The following is a 20504-nucleotide window of genomic DNA, read 5'->3' on the forward strand; positions in this document are numbered from 1 at the left end:
GGTAGGGAGCGAATGAGAAGAGTAGGTGGAAAGGTTTGGTAACGGGAACAAAGAGGAAATAAAAGCGCGCAGGTAGTGCATGTGCATGTTATGTGTTAAATGTGTTTCCATGTTCTATCTATTTTTTTGTTAAAAATATCAAAGTATTGTAAGTGATTTATTGGTAAAGTGGTGCACATGCAAAAGTGAACTGTTGAATTTGGAAATGCAATAATTACAAAAGTAACAGTGAATGTTGATACATAAAAACTACTAGTAATTGAGAAGCACTTGATATATCGTTGGTCTAAAAGAAAGGACGAGTGGGCGGAACGGTGATTAGGGGGAGAAACATCGTCATGGGGGGAATAACACCACTAGCTCATATTTGTCAACACCTTCCGTTATACAGTGAAAAGATACAAAAGTACCACGATCAATGGTTGACAGAGATAAAAGGAGACAGTGTAATGCCGATTTAGCCAGAAGGAGGGTCATTTGATAAGAGAGTGTTAGATTTAGTGTCTACAGACTTGCTAGCAAGATATAAGGGAACGCAGTTACAGAATAGAAGGGAAGTGCTTGATCTATGGCGAATGTTCGAGGAAGTGACCCCTACAGCAGAGGTAGGTAAAGAAAGACCAACTGAAATATAGAAACCACAGGAAGAGGTAAGCGGTACGCCTAAGGGCGAGTGCACAACAACCACAGCTGAGGGCGATACAACCAAAATATATCCTTTAATGACAAGACCGGCAGTGGGGTACAGCGAACCCCTGTACATACCAGCATGTCCCACCCCCACACCCTCAAACGGAGCAGTCGCTACGGCACCACCGCCATATGATAAGGGAGGCCTGTACGGCCCAACAAGCGCACCCCCTGTGAATGTAGCGCATTTCACTGGGGAACTAGACCACCAGCTAGCGCATGCACAAATGGAGATAACACGGCTAAGGGCACTCTGCGATAGGGGCCAAATGCTGCCTGGGGGAGGGGAGGTGCCTCCATTATCCATAACAGACCTCTAACCCCCACCAAGCACAACAGGGGAACTAGCACCAACAACACCAGAGCCAGCACGATCCATAACGTCCCAAGGGACACGCATACCACAAGGGCGAGAAAAGGAGTGGAGATCGGGGGAGTTCCTGTTCCATCTGAATGACAAACCAGTGAGGATTATATGTCCAGCTACTCCAGAAAGCCAGCAAGGGGAAAGACAGGAGAAGAATAGCGAAGAAAATACAGAAATAGAAGAGGTATGGAGTGACTTAGATGAATACGAAGAAGCAGCAGCCGCTGTGGGATCTCCACTACCATCGCAGCTTGACGATTGGGACGAACCATCACCGCCGCGATGGCAGGGTAGATTAAGACAGCGAACAGGGAATATGTTGGTGAATAAAGTGAAGAAAGGGACGGTAAGTAAAACAGGAAAGAAACATAAGTTACAGATGCCACTGATACATAAGGGAGCAGGTAGGCCACACTATATCCCATGGGCCCAAATGGCCAAAAATAACTTGTTGAAAGTTCTCCCTCCACTATCGGGAGGGGCTGGGAAATGGATACACGCGTTCGAAAAAAACACGGCAGGGGAGTCACTAGCCATAGGCGATGTAAATAGTTTGTTAGTGTCGGCAGTTGGCGACCAGGCAGACGCAGTATGGGAGAAGGCAGGATTCCCAGGGGTAACAATGAGTTGTGATCGCCACGACGGATCACTGTTCAACAACGTTCAAGCGCAAGTATGGGACGCATTGCGGCACACGTTTCCAGATATTCCAGATTTACATTTAGTGATGCAGTGTACCATGGAGGAAAACGAGGATCCTACGCAATTCATACTACGGGTGCAGGATTTGTGGAGAAGTGAAACTGGCACAGCGTGGAATCAGTCAACCGCCTTGTTCTATTTTATCATCAAAAGGGCTCCCGAAGGAGGTACAGAAGGCCTTGGATAAAATAGCTGGGATAGAAGCCAAGAGTTGGCCTGAAATTCAGAGTATAATTGTGCACCACTGCAGGAGGATCAAAGAGAGAGAAAAGGAGATAACACAAAAAAGGCTGGCAGACGAAGCGAAACTAGTGAAGAACAAATTGGTGAAGGTCGCCGCCGTAAACGTCAGAGAAAACGAGGGGGATGAAGGAGCGGAAAGTAGGCCAGTGACAATAGCAGCGTTTCTGACAGCAGGAGGACAAGGACCGTGGAACGGAGAGGATTCATCCAGCGGACCACAGTGGCAAGAAAGACAAGCAAGAGGAAGGTGGTGGGTACCGCGGCCAGAGAGGGGGATTTGGAGGTACGGGGAATAGAGGATTTGGTGGGCAAGGGATGAGAGGAGGACTGCAAGGGTCTTGTTGGAACTGTGGGAGATGGGGACATTATTCAAGAGATTGCAGAATGCGGCCTTCAGGGTATTTCCAAGGGCAGCAGCCCATGGAAAACGAACAAGGATGGGGATGCCCACACCCAGGTAGCCCCTATGGATTACCAATGGGAGGAGGAAGACAACAAGACCAGTGCTATAACGAACCCCAAATGCAGCAAAGACAGCCACCCCCACAACCGCATCACAGCGCACAACAACCCAGGGTGAGACAAAACACTGTAGGCAATGCAAATAATAACTGTTTCGCAATGGCTGCAAATGGCGCACCGCCGCCATTCCGCGACGTGACAGTGGTCGGAGACAATGTCTTTTCAGTACCAGGGCAAGAAAGGTATGCAGACTAGGACAGCCCACAGGGAACACTTGCGTGTCCAGTCCTATCCACCACCCTACATGCAAAAGAGGAACCACTAGTGGGGGCAGAGATAGGAAACAAGCAGTTTATCTTCATGGTAGACTCGGGAGCAGAGAAATCATTTCTTATGGAAGGGCGGTTTCCACTCTCAGGCAGGAATTTGGAAATGCTGGGGCTATTTTAAAAGTTCCTTACACTAAAGATCTTGATATAACGGTAGGGGGAAAAACCGTGCGCGCACCCATACTGTACCACGAAGACGCGCCAATCAATTTACTGGGCAGAGATTTGCTAAGTAAATTGAACATGACCATTTCATTTACTGAGCGGGGAATAGTGTGTTCCACCCCAGGAGTATGCCCAGTACGAGCAATGTGATGATTAGCACAGTGATGAATGAAGTTGTAGTGCGAGGAATACCCATTGACATAAACATGTTTATCTATGGCATCAAAGTGTTAGCCCGAGTGGTACCAGAGATAATGAGAAAGGAATGGAGAACACCATCAGATTTTATATTCCGCCCAACTGCACACACAGATCTTGTACCAGGCACGATCATGTCCATAGACATTGAGGCAGTTCAGGTATCAAGCAAACGCATTGTGGTCATAGGATTGGACACGCATGGGTGTGAGTGGAGAACTGTGTTATGCATAGATCCAAACATAATGCTAAGAGACATAACTGATGAGGAATTATTCACTGATAACGAAGATGACGGAGAGATAATAATGGAAATAAGCATACCATGTGACATCATGATCCAGTACAGAGAGGTACACAACCCACGTATCGCTAGCATTAATGCCCCGCCAACAATATTTGAGGAAGATATGGCAAAGGTGGCGCCTGAAATTTGGACTACAGGCCCCCACGATGTAGGATTACTCCATGAAGGGACACCAATAAAGATAAAACTAAAACCAGGTGCCATACCGCCACGAGTGAAACAATATCCCATATCCAGAGAAGCAGAGGAAGGGATTAGGGAAACAACAAATGCACTCCTAAAACAAGGTATTATAGTGCCATCAAACTCCCCGTGTAACACGGCTATATCCCCGATCAAAAAAGCAAAAGGAGGGGCATGGAGGATGATCCAAGATCTCCGCCCACTCAATGACGTCATTCAAAAAGAGCTCCCATTAGTGCCTAACCCGGCATCAATACTGTGCAGCATACCCAAAGAATCTACATGTTTTACTGTGGTTGATTTGAAGAATGCTTTCTTCTCCATACCACTCGACAGAGGCTCGCAGTACCTGACAGCATTCACACTAGGAAACAACAGGTATGAACATCGCAGACTCCCACAGGGGTATTGCGAAAGCCCCAGCATTTTTAACAGAGTATTGCATGAAGATATTGGAAACATAGATGTAGAGAGCACCATTATACAATACGTAGACGATTTACTCTTCTGCAGCCCTACAGAAGAAAAGTGCAGAGAAGACTCCATAACACTACTAAACGTGTTGGCTGCCAAGGGGTATAAAGTGGACAAAGGAAAACTGCAATACTGCCTTGCCGACGTTGTATACCTCGGACAGCTAATATCAAAAGATGGAAAATGGATACTCCCAGACAGGGCAGCTGCTATACGCAACATGATCATACCTAAAACAGTAAAAAAAAATGCAAATATTTCTTGGCATATGTAATTATGCTGATCATGGATCCTTGATTACACAGCATACACACACCCACTGCTACAAGAATTGAAAGAAGCACAGAAGAGTAGGGCCCCAATAAAATGGACACATGATATGATGGCACAGTACTTTAGATTAAAAGACCTCATTGCAGATACTCCAGTACTCGCGAACCCAGATTATGAGAGGGAATTTTTCTTATTTTCCCACTGCAATGGAACAGTGATGACAGCAGTGCTCACACAGAAAACATCATTAGGACAAAACCATTGGCCTATTACAGTGGAACATTAGATGCAGTCATGCAAGGACATTTCGCGTGTGAACAGTCCATCGCTGCAGCAATTTTCGCCATTGAAAAAAGTGGCACAATCATGATGGGATGTTCAGTAACACTATATGCAGAACACTCCTTATTTGCAATTCTTGAGAGGTCAAAATCAACATTAACAACACAGAGAGCAACATCATATGAGCTAATCATTTCAAGCCCCAACGTACACGTTTTCAGGTGCAAAACAGTGAACCCAGCAACATTTATTACAGAACCATGCACTACAGAGGACATGCAAGAACACGACTGCACCACCTATGAAGGGGAGGGCGATGACATTCCCAAAGCGAGCGAAAATGCCCTGAAGGAAGGAGAGATATATTTCATAGATGGGTCAGCATTGATAAACCCTGAAACAGGGGAGAAGCATGTAGGGATGGCAGTAGTACGCATGGAGGAAGATGGCTATGAAACAATTGTCCAGAAGCGCCTCCCATCCCATTACTTCGCACAAGCAGCATAACTAACTGCATTGATTGAGGCACTGAATACAGCCAAAGGATGCACAGCAATCAATATATTCAGACTTAGCATACGCAACAACCACAGTCCATTCAGGGCTATCCCGCTGGCGTAGGAGGGGGTTCAGAAGAGCGGATGGCTCCCCAGTACAGCATGCCGCACTATTGACTGAACTAATAGATGCATTAGCAGAACCATCGGTAGTGGCAGTGGTGAAATGCCAAGCCCATACCAACAACACAGATGCAGTCTCATTGGGAAACGCGGCAGCCGACGCAGCAGCGAAAGAGGCCTCGTATTTCAATACAACACCAACAATCGAATGCGTTATAAAATCAACCATTACAGAGCCATTAGAGGAGGCGTACAGTAACACACCAATAGCGCAGATAATAGAACTACAAAGGAGAACACCACAGGAGGAGCAAGAGTTGTGGAGCAAACAGGGGTGCAAACAATCAGCCGCAGACCTAATTTGGAGACAGGAGACAACGGGAAAGGTAGTGATGCCAGTAGAATTGCTAGAGGTAGCATTCAACAGCTGCACTTCCCAGCCCACGTAGCAAAACAACATATTGCCGCAGACATCAGGAACATTGGCTTGTCCCCAATTTACAAGAACATTTGTCAAAATTTGTAGTAGAATGCACAACGTGCCAAACATACAATTCAGGAATGACATTGAGATCACTGCGTGGCACCCTGCCACGACCAGTAGGACCATTTAGAGAACTACACATAGATTACGCTGACATGGGAAAGCGATGTAACGGAGCAAGGTATTTAAGAGTAGTGGTATGTCCCTTTTCAAGGTGGGTGGAAGCGGGTCCATGTCCCCACCCAGACGCGAAGTGTGCAGCGAAGTTCCTGGTGCGAGAGGTCTTTTCTCGTTGGGGAATATGTGATATGATAAGATCAGACAACGACATACACTTTGTGAATGACCTTTTCAAGGAAGTGAAGTCACTCTTGGGGGTGAAATACAAACTGTGTTCCATTTATCATCCGATGGCGAGTGGAATGTTGGAAAAGATAAACGGATTACTCAAGAGTAAACTATCAAAATTGTGTAATACGCTGAAAAAGAACTGGGTGTATTGCTTATCCCTAGCACTGTTCCAACTCAGAACTCAACCATGCAAGGACCACCATCTGAGCCCCCATGAGATTGTGACTGGAAGGTGAATACACACACCGCTCTCCCGGATTACGAGAGCATCAGTCGCAGACAGAGCTGCCACAGTGCTGAGGGAGGAATTTAAGGAATACCTGACCCAGCTGACGCGCATAGTACACAGCATAGCGCGACAAATTGCACCACCATTTACTGAGAATGTAGCAACTGATACTACCACGCCAGCTGCAGACAGCCCAAGCGGGCCACTGATGCCAGGAGCACAGGTCTACGTTAGGAGTTTTGTGAGGAGATGGAATTCACTGAGGTTTCATGGCCCCTACGAGGTCATTTATAGTACGCCCACCGCAGTTAAAGTTAAGGGACTGAAATATTGGGTGCACCTCTCAGATGTGAGGAGGGCATGTGATAGTACACTCCCTCAGACTGAAAAGGAAAGTGCAAGCGGCACCGCGGATGAGGTTCAGACACAATAATAAATAGAATTTAAGTAAAGAGAACCTGTAAAAGGCGAAAAGTGACGACACGCCCTCTGGTTTAAAGTGAACTATGTCCATGTAATTTTCTCCTCCCACTTTCTTTTCATCACTATCTCTCTCTCTCTCCATCTTGGTATGAAATGCATAAAGCAAACAACGTAATTAAAATAAGAGTAAAAAAAAGTAAATAGAAAAAATGAGTAAAGAATGAAAAGTAAATATGTAGGTATACAACTGTATTTATTCTGGTGACTTAACAACTTTTGTATCGCCCCTCCAGGTGGCAAATGGACCAGATAGCGATAGGGACGCCATTAGGGCTAATAGGTTCAGCAATGTTGAATGTGTTTTGAAATGTGCTGCAGTTTTGTTTTCAGTGATGTTGTTTTTCATGGCCTGGTACTATACACTTTTATCTTTGGTTAATGACATGCACAAGGGGGGGAGCGGGGCTAACCTGATACGAGAAGGTTCGCACTTAATATGGACTGGAATAAAGACAATGTGGAAAGAAACATATGACATTGATGCTAATGCTACAAATGCAATGCAACCTTCAGAACACTCCACCGCAGATCCAACAAGTGTCTCCTTGTTACATCTGAGTATAAATATAAGCAATGATTATGAGTTGAATGTATACGATGGCGACTACTACTGGCCGAGCAATGTAGCTAACACAAGCTCGCATGCACAAATAACAGTAGAGCCTACCTCATATTACGCTGCTGCCACTAATGAGTACACACATAACATATTTAACGGTAATGACCCAGCTTGGGCGGGCATGTTCCCAATACACTACCAAAGAGTGAAGAGCTACAAGGAGGTAGGGAGAAAGAGAAGGAAGAGGGGGGCAGAAGGGAAAAGATATGACATTTATCATGACCTGGGGTTAGATGAGATAGAAGACCCCCGTCACCCAGATCAATCAAACAAGTGGTATTCGGACATGAGTGCCATGGCAAAGCAGGCGACAAATGAGAGCTGTTACGTTTGTTTGCTCATACCACATGCATCAGGGACACCGAAAATGTTAGTGCCAGAGGAAGTGCCCTTGTCGGAAGCCCAATGTTTGATTCATTTGGTTTTGTGCAGGATAAAAAGCACCTTCCAAGCACACACTGTCACAATGGAAAAACTAGAAAATGAGAGAACATGCACAAGCAGACGCCAAGGAGTAATTTGCCTTAAGGAACCATTTCTTGTCATCAAAGGGACGAGGTATGCAAAAAAAAGATGGCACGAGGAAACTATCGAATGCAAAGTAGAAGCACTCCGAGGGCTATCCAATGACACCTTCCAATGGATAAAGGAAGTATGTGCCCCTATCTGGTCGCAACATGTCACAAAGTTAACGTGGATCACAGCATTGGAAAAACCTATCAAAATACAGAAAGAAGTACCACACGAACTGTGTTTCCATGGGGAAGGAAGAGCGAACATGGGGGAAACAAAGAAATGCAACAAGACAGTAATCATACCTGACATGAAGAAAGGTACCGCTGCACTAATGGACATGTACTGGATTTGTGGCAAACAAGCCTATCTACACCTCCCAACAGCATGGAAAGGTACTTGTGCCTTGGCCACCCTCCACACAGCCCTGATGGTAATACCAGAGAGTCATATACGAGGAAAAGAAGGAGAATCGGCTGGCATATCGGCAGCAGGGCAATCGGCTGAACCATCGACAGCGCCCAAACTAATGATAACAGAAGCTCCAGCTTACGAACTATTGTCGGATTATGAACTGAAGAAAAAACTATCACGAAGTAAAAGGTCCACCAATTACATCTCATCAGAATCATCGAAACTCCTTGCTGAGATCCCGCAGAAGTACAAGCTCTTTTCATCAGCAGAGATATTTTTCGCATCGCTCCTTGCTCCAGGACTTCAAGCACGAGCAAACCCCAAATGGTTGCAGATAGTGCGCTGGGAGATCATCCAACTGGCTAACGACACTGAAGAAGGGTTTAATGTTATAAAAATAGAGCTCTGTGCACTGCGCCTAATGACAATGCAAAACAGATATGTCTTAGATCGCCTCACAGCAATGGACGGTGGTGTTTGCTGAAAAATCGGGGGGTGCGTGTTGCACTTTCGTGCCAACTGAAGATGCTGATAATGGGACACTCTCACATGTGATAACAGCAGTACATAATTTAGGAGAGAGGATGAGAACAGAAGGAGGCGCAAAGGAAAGCACATGGTTCGACAATCTGTTCAGCTGGATACCATCATGGGTAAACGTGGCAATGAAAATACTCGTCCCTATCATCGTCTTTGTGCTCCTATTCTTCTGTGTGTGCCAACTGGGACTCCGGTGTTGTGAAAAGAGCATGCCTACCTCAACTATGATGATGGTAACAATGGGCCGACCGACAATGGTAGCTACTATGTTAGATGCACAAATACAAACAGGGGAATACAACACACCACAATACAGGATGACAGCCATTTACAGGCAATACGGGGACAGGGTTGATAATTTGCACCACACAACAATAAAGGAACCAACGGAGCTACAAAGCTACATAGAGGTATGGGTGGACTTAGACGGAGATGGTGGGATCTACTTGATCTGTACAACAGACGAATATGCCAGAAGAGGGAATAGCTTAAGAAGTGTATGCAGGGCGTGGATGCCAATAAAGGGCACCCCAGCATGGGACGAAGCAGTTGCGGAGGCTGAGTACTACCGAAGGGAGAATGAAAAGGATAAAAAATAAATATTCGTTACTTTAGATGTGACGAAAGGGGGGAATGTGTGGGAGCGAGGCCTCTCTGCCTTCACTTCTCAGTACAAAACTTGGACCAAGTGCCTCCAGTAGTGGGTTCGTCCCTTGCCCTTATGCGATGTTAACTTTAGTTGACTTTCATGTAGATGGGACCACTGAGCAGGACACAGGGCATCCATTTTTTGTGCCCCCTTTCGACTCCATCTTGGTGACCAGGCCTCAATGCGATAGTACGAAACGCTTCTCTCCCTCTCCTCACTGCGGTCAGGCACACAGAGCACATGGCCCCCACCTTCGTTCCCACTCTGACTGGAAAACTCTGCGGCTCCATTCTCACGCTGAAGCCGGAGGTATTTGCAACAACTAATAAATGTATCACATAAGTCTTCCTCTGAGATCACTGTCCTGCATGTGAACCAGCATGAACTAAGCACATAGCTCGTTCATCTCCACAAACATGTCCTTGCCCCCGCACCCTCGCCGATGGAAACTTACTGCCATTCTGACCCTGTGTCCCCGCGAGATATTCCTTTCATGTGCCAGACCACTGACCATGCCATGATGCCCACCCAGCAGACTCCCAAATAACATTAGACCCCTGCTGCAGTATATCGTGCCTAATACTAACAAATGCCACATACCTGAGATTCTTGTGAAACTAAACCTACAGTTCAATTAGTGTATTATAGTGGTCAAGACCCTTAACCTGTGACCTGTATAATCCAAATGTTATAGATGATATAGACACCTGTGTGATTTGTATAGTGACATGATAAACTACTGAGAGTCTTTTGAACAATTGTCATTTAGTGCATGCATTATTTAGAATGTATTCATTAGCTTAGATAGTGACCACCCTGCTTCACGGCGACCTGACCTTCACCCATTCGGAGCACAGATATCTGACGTCCATCCTCCCGCCAACCAAACAACCAACCAGGAGGAAGAAATGATGCCCACACCTAAGATACCACCCTGGCTGACCAATCCGGGTCCAACGTAGCATCATATGTTAGACATGTCATTGTAGCTATATAATGTACTGTAACATTAATTTTGCCAGAGCGCTCTCAGAGATCTAGATAAACTTTTCCTTGAACTCTCGCAGCTCCTCTCTTTGCCTTTTTCCCCGTCCGGGGAGTGTCCGTTTTATTCTCTTGCACGTTGAAGACGGGGAGGGCACAAACAGTGCCCAATTGGGAGCTGGAGAGGAGGAAAATAAATAGAGGAACGAGACAAAGTAGAAATAGAGGCAGGTAAAAACAGAACCTCCGATTTCTTAGGGTTAAGACATAGGACATTAGAAGTCTTCTACAATGTAACTGCCAGAAGACATGCTGAAAGACACTGATTAATAGGATCAGTAAATAATGGATCAGAGAGAAATATCTGGATATCATCAGCATAGAAATAGGCCTGCAACCCATGTGATAAAATCAAGGAGGCTAAAGGTGAGGTATATAAAAAGTAAATGAGGATGACCCAGTGCTGAACCTTGGGGAACACCATATGAATGTGGACAAGAACCAGAAGAAATCTTTCCATGACACAAAGAAAGAATGATTGTGCAAATAAGAAACAACCCACTGAAGAACAATAGCAGAGATTCCCAAAGATGACAGCAGTAGTCAAGTGACCCACATTATTAAGGCAGTAATAATATCTAACAAAACTAATATGGATAACAATGTAATATGGCGAGCATGAACAGTAAAATTAGAGGCTGATAGAAGAACTGTCTCTGTAGAAGACAGAAGAAGATTATGTTGGTTAGGAAAACCAGTAGGTTTTGGGTAAACAATACATTACAAAAGGTTAGATAAATAGAAAGAGAAATTGGATCCAAATTAGAAAGAAAAGTGGGATAAAGGCAAGTTTTTTCAAAAGAGGCATAACAATAGATACCTTGAACGATTTAGGAAAAATACCAGATGACAAGGAAAGATTGAACAGAGAGTGCGAGATAGGAGAAAAAGAGGAAAATGAGTAATCACAGTTTGAAGAACGGTAATCATTAACACAGCTCAAAATTATTTAATGAAGATCACATTTTTTAACCTCATTTTTTTTTTAAATAACCAAAACGATCCAAGACAAATGCAGAAGTAGAATAAAGATCTGGAGAAGGGGATATTAGTAGATGAAAACATTCTGGAGAAATGTCTACATTAGGGGTTCCCCATTCAACTTCCCAAAATCTTCTTTGGACCTGGTTACTTGGATACCCAGTTATCGAAAGGAGAGCGGTTCAAATGTAATCTGGTGCTCTTCCATAATGGGACCATTGCCTTGAAGAAAATGGATGGGCTTGTTCTAGTTAACACATAATACACTGTGATCACCATATTATTTAATTATAACCATAACCCTGTGGATGGATACATCAGGTTGACTGAGAAACAGACACATGTTCTAAGTGGGAGTGCACAGCATCCAGTTCCTAAAGTGTATGAATAACACATATAGAGATTTAACAAAACTTCTGGTGCAAATGAGTGTCTCTCTTGGTCCAAAGGAAACACAAATAAAGTAATAACAGCAAGACTCGCTAAATTAACGAGTAACTCAAATGCACTCTAATGGAGGAATATAACCCCTTCAAACCATTTATAGAATTCAGACAATTCAAATATTATGTTAAACCAGACATAAGACAAAATGTAACTGGCACATTTAAATTGAAATACATGGAAGTAAGAAAAATAACATCCCATCACTCGAGATTCAAAAGGTATTTTGAACAATACCAAGACGAAAAGTATTTTAGATACAGAAAAATTGATCTTTTAGATACAGAATATTATTTTGATATAATTCCATAACAGTTTAGCAATACAAGAGTCTTTTCTCAACACATTTGTTTCACCAAATATGGCATGTATTAATGGGAATGACCCATTAACATTTTTTGCTGAAGAACACCTGGCGCATTTCAGATAATTATATATCCTTTTTCAGGGGAACTCATACCATAGCATCCAACCACATAACTAGATTTCACAACAAAATGATTCATCACAAACAACCTCTGCAGTTGTTAGAAGTATGTTCACCAAACTTCAGAACACGTAGGTTCAATGTACGTAGATTCAGTGTATATATGTTCCATTCTCTGTAAATTAGAAACATTTAAGAGTCTGTCAGGGTGCACTATGCTCGAAACCCCACCCCCTAAAACAAAACAGAAGCAGGTTGCTGCAAACAGGGAGCATCTATCTTCGGTTGACCCCCTCCCACCACCAGAGCACTACCCTCTAGATGGGGTTGCTCCGCAATCACATCAGCAATAGTTCTACAATTAGCAAGAACAACAGCGATACAACAGAGGTACGGACACCCGTTCCGGCTTTGTCTGGATAATGGGAAGATGCTAGAGACCTGCCCATGAACTCTCAATCTCACTACCTGGTCAGCATTTAGAAGCTTAGCCCATCCTAAAAAATGGTTGTCTCTGACTCCATTTTAGGTAATTTAGCCCAGGGCGAATTACACTGAGTCAAAGCAATATCTGGCTGTTGAGGAGAGGTTTCAGTGGCACGACAGAGTGGACTTTATCAGGGTGAGTTGAGCATGTTGTGGGGTTAAGAGTGCAAGCAAATGAGATCAGGTCATCCTCTGGAGTTTGCAGGGGGAAGACTTGATTGGTTTGTTTAAAGCAGTGGTTGATGGGTATGTAATGAAGTGGGACTACATGGTTCTTTGATCTGCCCATTTAAGCATGGGAGGCAGCGGGTAAATAACTGCAAAGGTGGCTAGTATGATTTCAAGTACGTTGTCTTTGTTGTGGATACTGGGCTGTTTTATGTTCATATTGTCCAAAAAGTCAAAGAGTGCTTCTCTGTTGTTCTTGATAGCCTAGGTGGATGGTCATGGTAGGCTGAAGTCTCAGCGAAAGATGGAACTGCAGTGGGTGGTGGGTGAGATGAGGAATGTGATTTCTATCAGTAAGCCTTTCTGGAAGTCTTTGTTGGTTTGTGGTCGTTGAGAGATCACGTGTGCCTGTCTGGGTGTTTGTGAAAATGATGTGTCAGGTAAGGATTTCCGTGGCACTGAGTTTGTCAGACTCATAGAGGGTGTATGTCAATGTGGTTTAATAAATGGCTGCAAGGCCCCCCCTGTTTTTCCCTTTATGATCAGTGTTCTGTATGCTGTAGCCTGTGGAGCTGCAGGCATCCATGATGTTGGTGGAGGTGATGACGAGCCCGGTCTCAATGTTGAAGAGTTCATGAAGGTTATACCTCATGATGAGATTAGCAATATCTCCCTCTTGGAGTTTTGTGGAGTAGGCATTGATGAGCATTAAGTTGAGTGATTGGTTGCTTGAATGTGTATGGCAGTGATTGGAATGTGAGTGAGGCTGTGTAACTTGGAAGATTATCTGTGATGAAGATGTGCTGGTTGTTTGTGTGAGCACATTTTGATAAATATAGTTAGTGGTGTTCAGGGACTGATGCACAAGATGAAAAGGTTTAGCATTTCATTTTATTTCTATTGTATATTTGAATGGCGCCTGTACAAAAGTGTTTCCAGGTGCCACAAGACAAATTTGGGGGGTGGGGGAGGTCATAGGAAAACTACAAAAATTGTTATATTGGCTTTGTGACAATCCTACCGTGCAAGTACAAGACACGGTGATAAGTGCAGGGGGTGGGAGAGGGAGAAGAACAGGAGTGGGGTGGGCAAGAGCTGGGAGGGGCTTGATGGCAAATGCCCGGGGAAAGAGAGGCGGAAGGGAGGGTGAGTGCGGTGGACAGGGTGGACCAGGTTAGGGCTAGTCCAAGGAAGGGAGCCCCGAGGGCAAATGCTGGCAGGGGATGCTGGGGGTACTGGTAGGGGGGTGGTCTGGCCCCTGTATGACTCTAAAAGGACCAGGCCCCAGTCGCAGCGGCAAAGGGAACATTTAGCAAGGGTGGGGGAGAGGGAAGGAAGAGGAGAAAAGGAAAGTCTTCAGAAGTTTCCGGAACTTAAGAAGATCTGGCTCAAGTCTGAGGGGTTTAGGTACTCTTGTTCAGAGGAGAATTGCCTAGCATTTCGGTGCTGGACTGCCCCAGGGCAGGACAAAGACTGATATGTTTGGGATATTTCTTCTTTGTGAAAGATAGTGAGCTAAAGACTCTGGGTAAGTCTCTCGTAACCAGGACTAATGTCTGGCAGAGGGACTCCCAGGACCCCCCTTGTTAATCTGCATATTTAAGTAACTTTGGGTCTCACCCTAAGTTACTAGGGGAATCCAGACGTGGACCCCTTGCTCACTATTCTTAGAGAGGCACAGATCCACCCTACTGATGAGGTCCAACCAGACCGAAACACGTGTCTGGGGTTTCTGTTGGTACTCTTGTTCAGAGGAGAATTGCCTAGCATTTCGGTGCTGGACTGCCCCAGGGCAGGACAAAGACTGATATGTTTGGGATATTTCTTCTTTGTGAAAGATAGTGAGCTAAAGACTCTGGGTAAGTCTCTCGTAACCAGGACTAATGTCTGGCAGAGGGACTCCCAGGACCCCCCTTGTTAATCTGCATATTTAAGTAACTTTGGGTCTCACCCTAAGTTACTAGGGGAATCCAGACGTGGACCCCTTGCTCACTATTCTTAGAGAGGCACAGATCCACCCTACTGATGAGGTCCAACCAGACCGAAACACGTGTCTGGGGTTTCTGTTGGTACTCTTGTTCAGAGGAGAATTGCCTAGCATTTCGGTGCTGGACTGCCCCAGGGCAGGACAAAGACTGATATGTTTGGGATATTTCTTCTTTGTGAAAGATAGTGAGCTAAAGACTCTGGGTAAGTCTCTCGTAACCAGGACTAATGTCTGGCAGAGGGACTCCCAGGACCCCCCTTGTTAATCTGCATATTTAAGTAACTTTGGGTCTCACCCTAAGTTACTAGGGGAATCCAGACGTGGACCCCTTGCTCACTATTCTTAGAGAGGCACAGATCCACCCTACTGATGAGGTCCAACCAGACCGAAACACGTGTCTGGGGTTTCTGTTGGTACTCTTGTTCAGAGGAGAATTGCCTAGCATTTCGGTGCTGGACTGCCCCAGGGCAGGACAAAGACTGATATGTTTGGGATATTTCTTCTTTGTGAAAGATAGTGAGCTAAAGACTCTGGGTAAGTCTCTCGTAACCAGGACTAATGTCTGGCAGAGGGACTCCCAGGACCCCCCTTGTTAATCTGCATATTTAAGTAACTTTGGGTCTCACCCTAAGTTACTAGGGGAATCCAGACGTGGACCCCTTGCTCACTATTCTTAGAGAGGCACAGATCCACCCTACTGATGAGGTCCAACCAGACCGAAACACGTGTCTGGGGTTTCTGGTGGTACTCTTGGTCAGAGGAGAATTGCCTAGCATTTCGGTGCTGGACTGCCCCAGGGCAGGACAAAGACTGATATGTTTGGGATATTTCTTCTTTGTGAAAGATAGTGAGCTAAAGACTCTGGGTAAGTCTCTCGAAGATAGTGAGCTAAAGACTCTGGGTAAGTCTCTCGTAACCAGGACTAATGTCTGGCAGAGGGACTCCCAGGACCCCCCTTGTTAATCTGCATATTTAAGTAACTTTGGGTCTCACCCTAAGTTACTAGGGGAATCCAGACGTGGACCCCTTGCTCACTATTCTTAGAGAGGCACAGATCCACCCTACTGATGAGGTCCAACCAGACCGAAACACGTGTCTGGGGTTTCTGTTGGTACTCTTGTTCAGAGGAGAATTGCCTAGCATTTCGGTGCTGGACTGCCCCAGGGCAGGACAAAGACTGATATGTTTGGGATATTTCTTCTTTGTGAAAGATAGTGAGCTAAAGACTCTGGGTAAGTCTCTCGTAACCAGGACTAATGTCTGGCAGAGGGACTCCCAGGACCCCCCTTGTTAATCTGCATATTTAAGTAACTTTGGGTCTCACCCTAAGTTACTAGGGGAATCCAGACGTGGACCCCTTGCTCACTATTCTTAGAGAGGCACAGATCCACCCTACTGATGAGGTCCAACCAGACCGAAACACGTGTCTGGGGTTTCTGTTGGTACTCTTGTTCAGAGGAGAATTGCCTAGCATTTCGGTGCTGGACTGCCCCAGGGCAGGACAAAGACTGATATGTTTGGGATATTTCTTCTTTGTGAAAGATAGTGAGCTAAAGACTCTGGGTAAGTCTCTCGTAACCAGGACTAATGTCTGGCAGAGGGACTCCCAGGACCCCCCTTGTTAATCTGCATATTTAAGTAACTTTGGGTCTCACCCTAAGTTACTAGGGGAATCCAGACGTGGACCCCTTGCTCACTATTCTTAGAGAGGCACAGATCCACCCTACTGATGAGGTCCAACCAGACCGAAACACGTGTCTGGGGTTTCTGTTGGTACTCTTGTTCAGAGGAGAATTTCCTAGCATTTCGGTGCTGGACTGCCCCAGGGCAGGACAAAGACTGATATGTTTGGGATATTTCTTCTTTGTGAAAGATAGTGAGCTAAAGACTCTGGGTAAGTCTCTCGTAACCAGGACTAATGTCTGGCAGAGGGACTCCCAGGACCCCCCTTGTTAATCTGCATATTTAAGTAACTTTGGGTCTCACCCTAAGTTACTAGGGGAATCCAGACGTGGACCCCTTGCTCACTATTCTTAGAGAGGCACAGATCCACCCTACTGATGAGGTCCAACCAGACCGAAACACGTGCCTGGGGTTTCTGTTGGTACTCTTGTTCAGAGGAGAATTGCCTAGCATTTCGGTGCTGGACTGCCCCAGGGCAGGACAAAGACTGATATGTTTGGGATATTTCTTCTTTGTGAAAGATAGTGAGCTAAAGACTCTGGGTAAGTCTCTCGTAACCAGGACTAATGTCTGGCAGAGGGACTCCCAGGACCCCCCTTGTTAATCTGCATATTTAAGTAACTTTGGGTCTCACCCTAAGTTACTAGGGGAATCCAGACGTGGACCCCTTGCTCACTATTCTTAGAGAGGCACAGATCCACCCTACTGATGAGGTCCAACCAGACCGAAACACGTGTCTGGGGTTTCTGTTGGTACTCTTGTTCAGAGGAGAATTGCCTAGCATTTCGGTGCTGGACTGCCCCAGGGCAGGACAAAGACTGATATGTTTGGGATATTTCTTCTTTGTGAAAGATAGTGAGCTAAAGACTCTGGGTAAGTCTCTCGTAACCAGGACTAATGTCTGGCAGAGGGACTCCCAGGACCCCCCTTGTTAATCTGCATATTTAAGTAACTTTGGGTCTCACCCTAAGTGTCATGCCTGCGCCATGGGCACATCCATTTATGCTCCATTTGGACTTTGCTACTTAATGATTATTGTCAACTAACTACACATACCATAATGCACCTGGCTGCAAGCTTTGTTTCCTGGCCGTTCCTATTGGGTTTCTATGGAACTACACCCCCCAGAAGCCTTAGAGTCTGGTCCTGCTTCCACCAGCCCAGGAACAGAAAGGGAGGTGGCCGATTGCCTGCAGGTGTGATTCGCCAGGTGAAACCAATTGGCCTGCCTCTGTGCTGGGCTAGGCAGTATAAAGGCGGCTGCCTGCAGTGGCTCGGTCTCTTGCATCTGAGAGTCCTACCTCCACCTTTCGCTACTGTCTTCGGATCCTTGTATGCTGTTACCCTCACTCCTGCTGGACCCTGCCTTGTTGCTTGCTCCACCCTGCTGCCTCCAGCCATAGCCTTCCAGGCTCCCTGCCTCTCAGCCCTGCTCCTCTGGGCTCTCCACACTGCAGCTGATCACGCTCTGCTGCCTTCCAGCCTTCGCCCTTGTCCTACCGGGCTCTTCACATTGCAGCGGATCACGCTCTGCTGCCTTCCAGCCTTCGCCCTTGTCCTACCGGGCTCTTCACATTGCAGCGGATCACGCTCTGCTGCCTTCCAGCCTTCGCCCTTGTCCTACCGGGCTCTTCACATTGCAGCGGATCACGCTCTGCTGCCTTCCCGCCTTCGCCCTTGTCCTACCGGGCTCTTCACATTGCAGCGGATCACGCTCTGCTGTCTTCCAGTCTCCGCCCTTGTCCTACCGGGCTCTCCACATTGCAGCGGATCACGCTCTGCTGCCCCTTCCAGTCTCCGCCCTTGCCCTGCCGGGCTCTCCACCTTACAGCGGATCACGCTCTGCTGCCCCTTCCAGTCTCCGCCCTTGCCCTGCCGGGCTCTCCACCTTGCAGCGGATCACGCTCTGCTGCCTTCCAGTCTCCGCCCTTGCCCTGCCGGGCTCTCCACATTGCAGCGGATCTCGCTCTGCTGCTTTCCAGCCTCAGCCCTTGTCCTCTGGGCTCCCTGCTCTACAGCCTACCTCTCTCCGGCTGCCCTAAACCCTTTTCCTCTGGCTTTCTACCTTATTGTCCTACTCCTGTGGACTTACTCACTACTTCCCTGCTCCTCGGAGCTCTCTACCTTGTACCTTACTGTCCTCTGCTATCCTTTCCTGTTACTCGACTTTCCCTTCTATACCTTCTGCTAGTTTGCTATCTCCTCCTTTCCTGGATTTGTCTGTAGTAACATCTCTTGTACTGTTTGTTGACCCTTTTGTTCAGAGCTTGTCTGTTGGTTCCCATCAGTCAACCTCTGCCCCTTCCTTTGTCTTGTTTCTACATTACAGACACCCATAGCTGCTGTTCCAAGTCATGAGCAAACAGCGTGGGACTCTGTTATAGCAAACTGTGCAGAAGGCTAGAGTATTTCCAAGGTTCGTAGAATACTCTTTTCCTATTCTGCATACACCCCAAGAGGGTATTCACTCTGTACCTTTTCCCTTGCTACTCTTCCCTACTCTTCGTTCTGTTTCCGTTCTGCAGTGTGTGTACTTGTCTGTCCACTTTATTTCAGCACCCAACTCTTCTGGGTGTCTTGTGCCACTCTTATTAGAGTGCCATCCTTGACACTAAGTTACTAGGGGAATCCAGACATGGACCCCTTGCTCACTATTCTTAGAGAGGCACAGATCCACCCTACTGATGAGGTCCAACCAGACCGAAACACGTGTCTGGGGTTTCTGTTGGTACTCTTGTTCAGAGGAGAATTGCCTAGCATTTCGGTGCTGGACTGCCCCAGGGCAGGACAAAGACTGATATGTTTGGGATATTTCTTCTTTGTGAAAGATAGTGAGCTAAAGACTCTGGGTAAGTCTCTCGTAACCAGGACTAATGTCTGGCAGAGGGACTCCCAGGACCCCCCTTGTTAATCTGAGGGGTTTAGGGAGGCTGTTCCAGAAAGAGGAACCAGCCAAGGAGAGGATCTACCTCCTACTCTCCGCTTGAAAAAACATTTGACATTCAGAGAGTTGGAGCCAGAGGACCAAAGGACTATGGCAGGGGGGTACTTAGAGAGGGAAAGCCAGGTGTAGAGAGGTCCCAGGCCCCAGACAGCCTTGCAGATGATGCAAAGGGTCTTGAATTTGATCCTTGCGGTCACCGGGAGCCAGTGGAGAGATTTTAGCTGGAGAGATGCAGTCCATGGACTAGAGGCCAAGAATAAGTCTTGTAGTCCTATTCTGGATTAGTTGAAAGGGGCAAAGGGAGGACAGAGGCAGATTAAGTAAGAGGTTGTTGCAGTAGTCCAGCCTATAGAGAACCAGAGCTCTGGAGACGTTGAGCTTCTGGGGGAAGGTGAGGAAAGGTAGAATGCCCCTGAGGAGGTGGAGCTGAAAGGTGGACTTCTTGGCAAGGTTTAAGATGTGTGGAGAGAACGAGAGAGAGGATTCAAATATGATGCCCAGATTTTTTGCCTCACAAGTGGGTGAAGGGAGGGGACGGATGAAGGCTGGCCAGAGAGTGGGGGAAAGGAGCAGGTGTCCCAATGAGAAGGATCTCAGTTTTACTGGCATTAAGGCAGAGATGATTGGCAGACCACCATGCCTGAATAGCAGTCAGGCAGTCAGGTATGCAAAGACACTCGAAATGGGGGGAGAAGGTGGAGATCAAGTGGGCCAGAGGGGCCAGGTAGATGTTGAAGAGCCATGGCGAAAGAGAGCCCTGCGG

The 20504-nt window shown here is 46.3% G+C and overlaps 1 protein-coding gene across 6 annotated transcripts in view; it reads right to left on the reverse strand.

Annotated features, from left to right (window-relative positions):
- The window catches only part of OSBP2 (oxysterol binding protein 2), a 2072116-nt gene that overhangs the window by 1239775 nt on the left and 811837 nt on the right, over positions 1 to 20504 (reverse strand). The window lies entirely within an intron of this gene.

The sequence above is a fragment of the Ambystoma mexicanum genome, chromosome 10, assembly GCF_040938575.1.
Source record: "Ambystoma mexicanum isolate Mex_15411 chromosome 10, UKY_AmexF1_1, whole genome shotgun sequence".
Taxonomy (NCBI): domain Eukaryota; kingdom Metazoa; phylum Chordata; class Amphibia; order Caudata; family Ambystomatidae; genus Ambystoma; species Ambystoma mexicanum.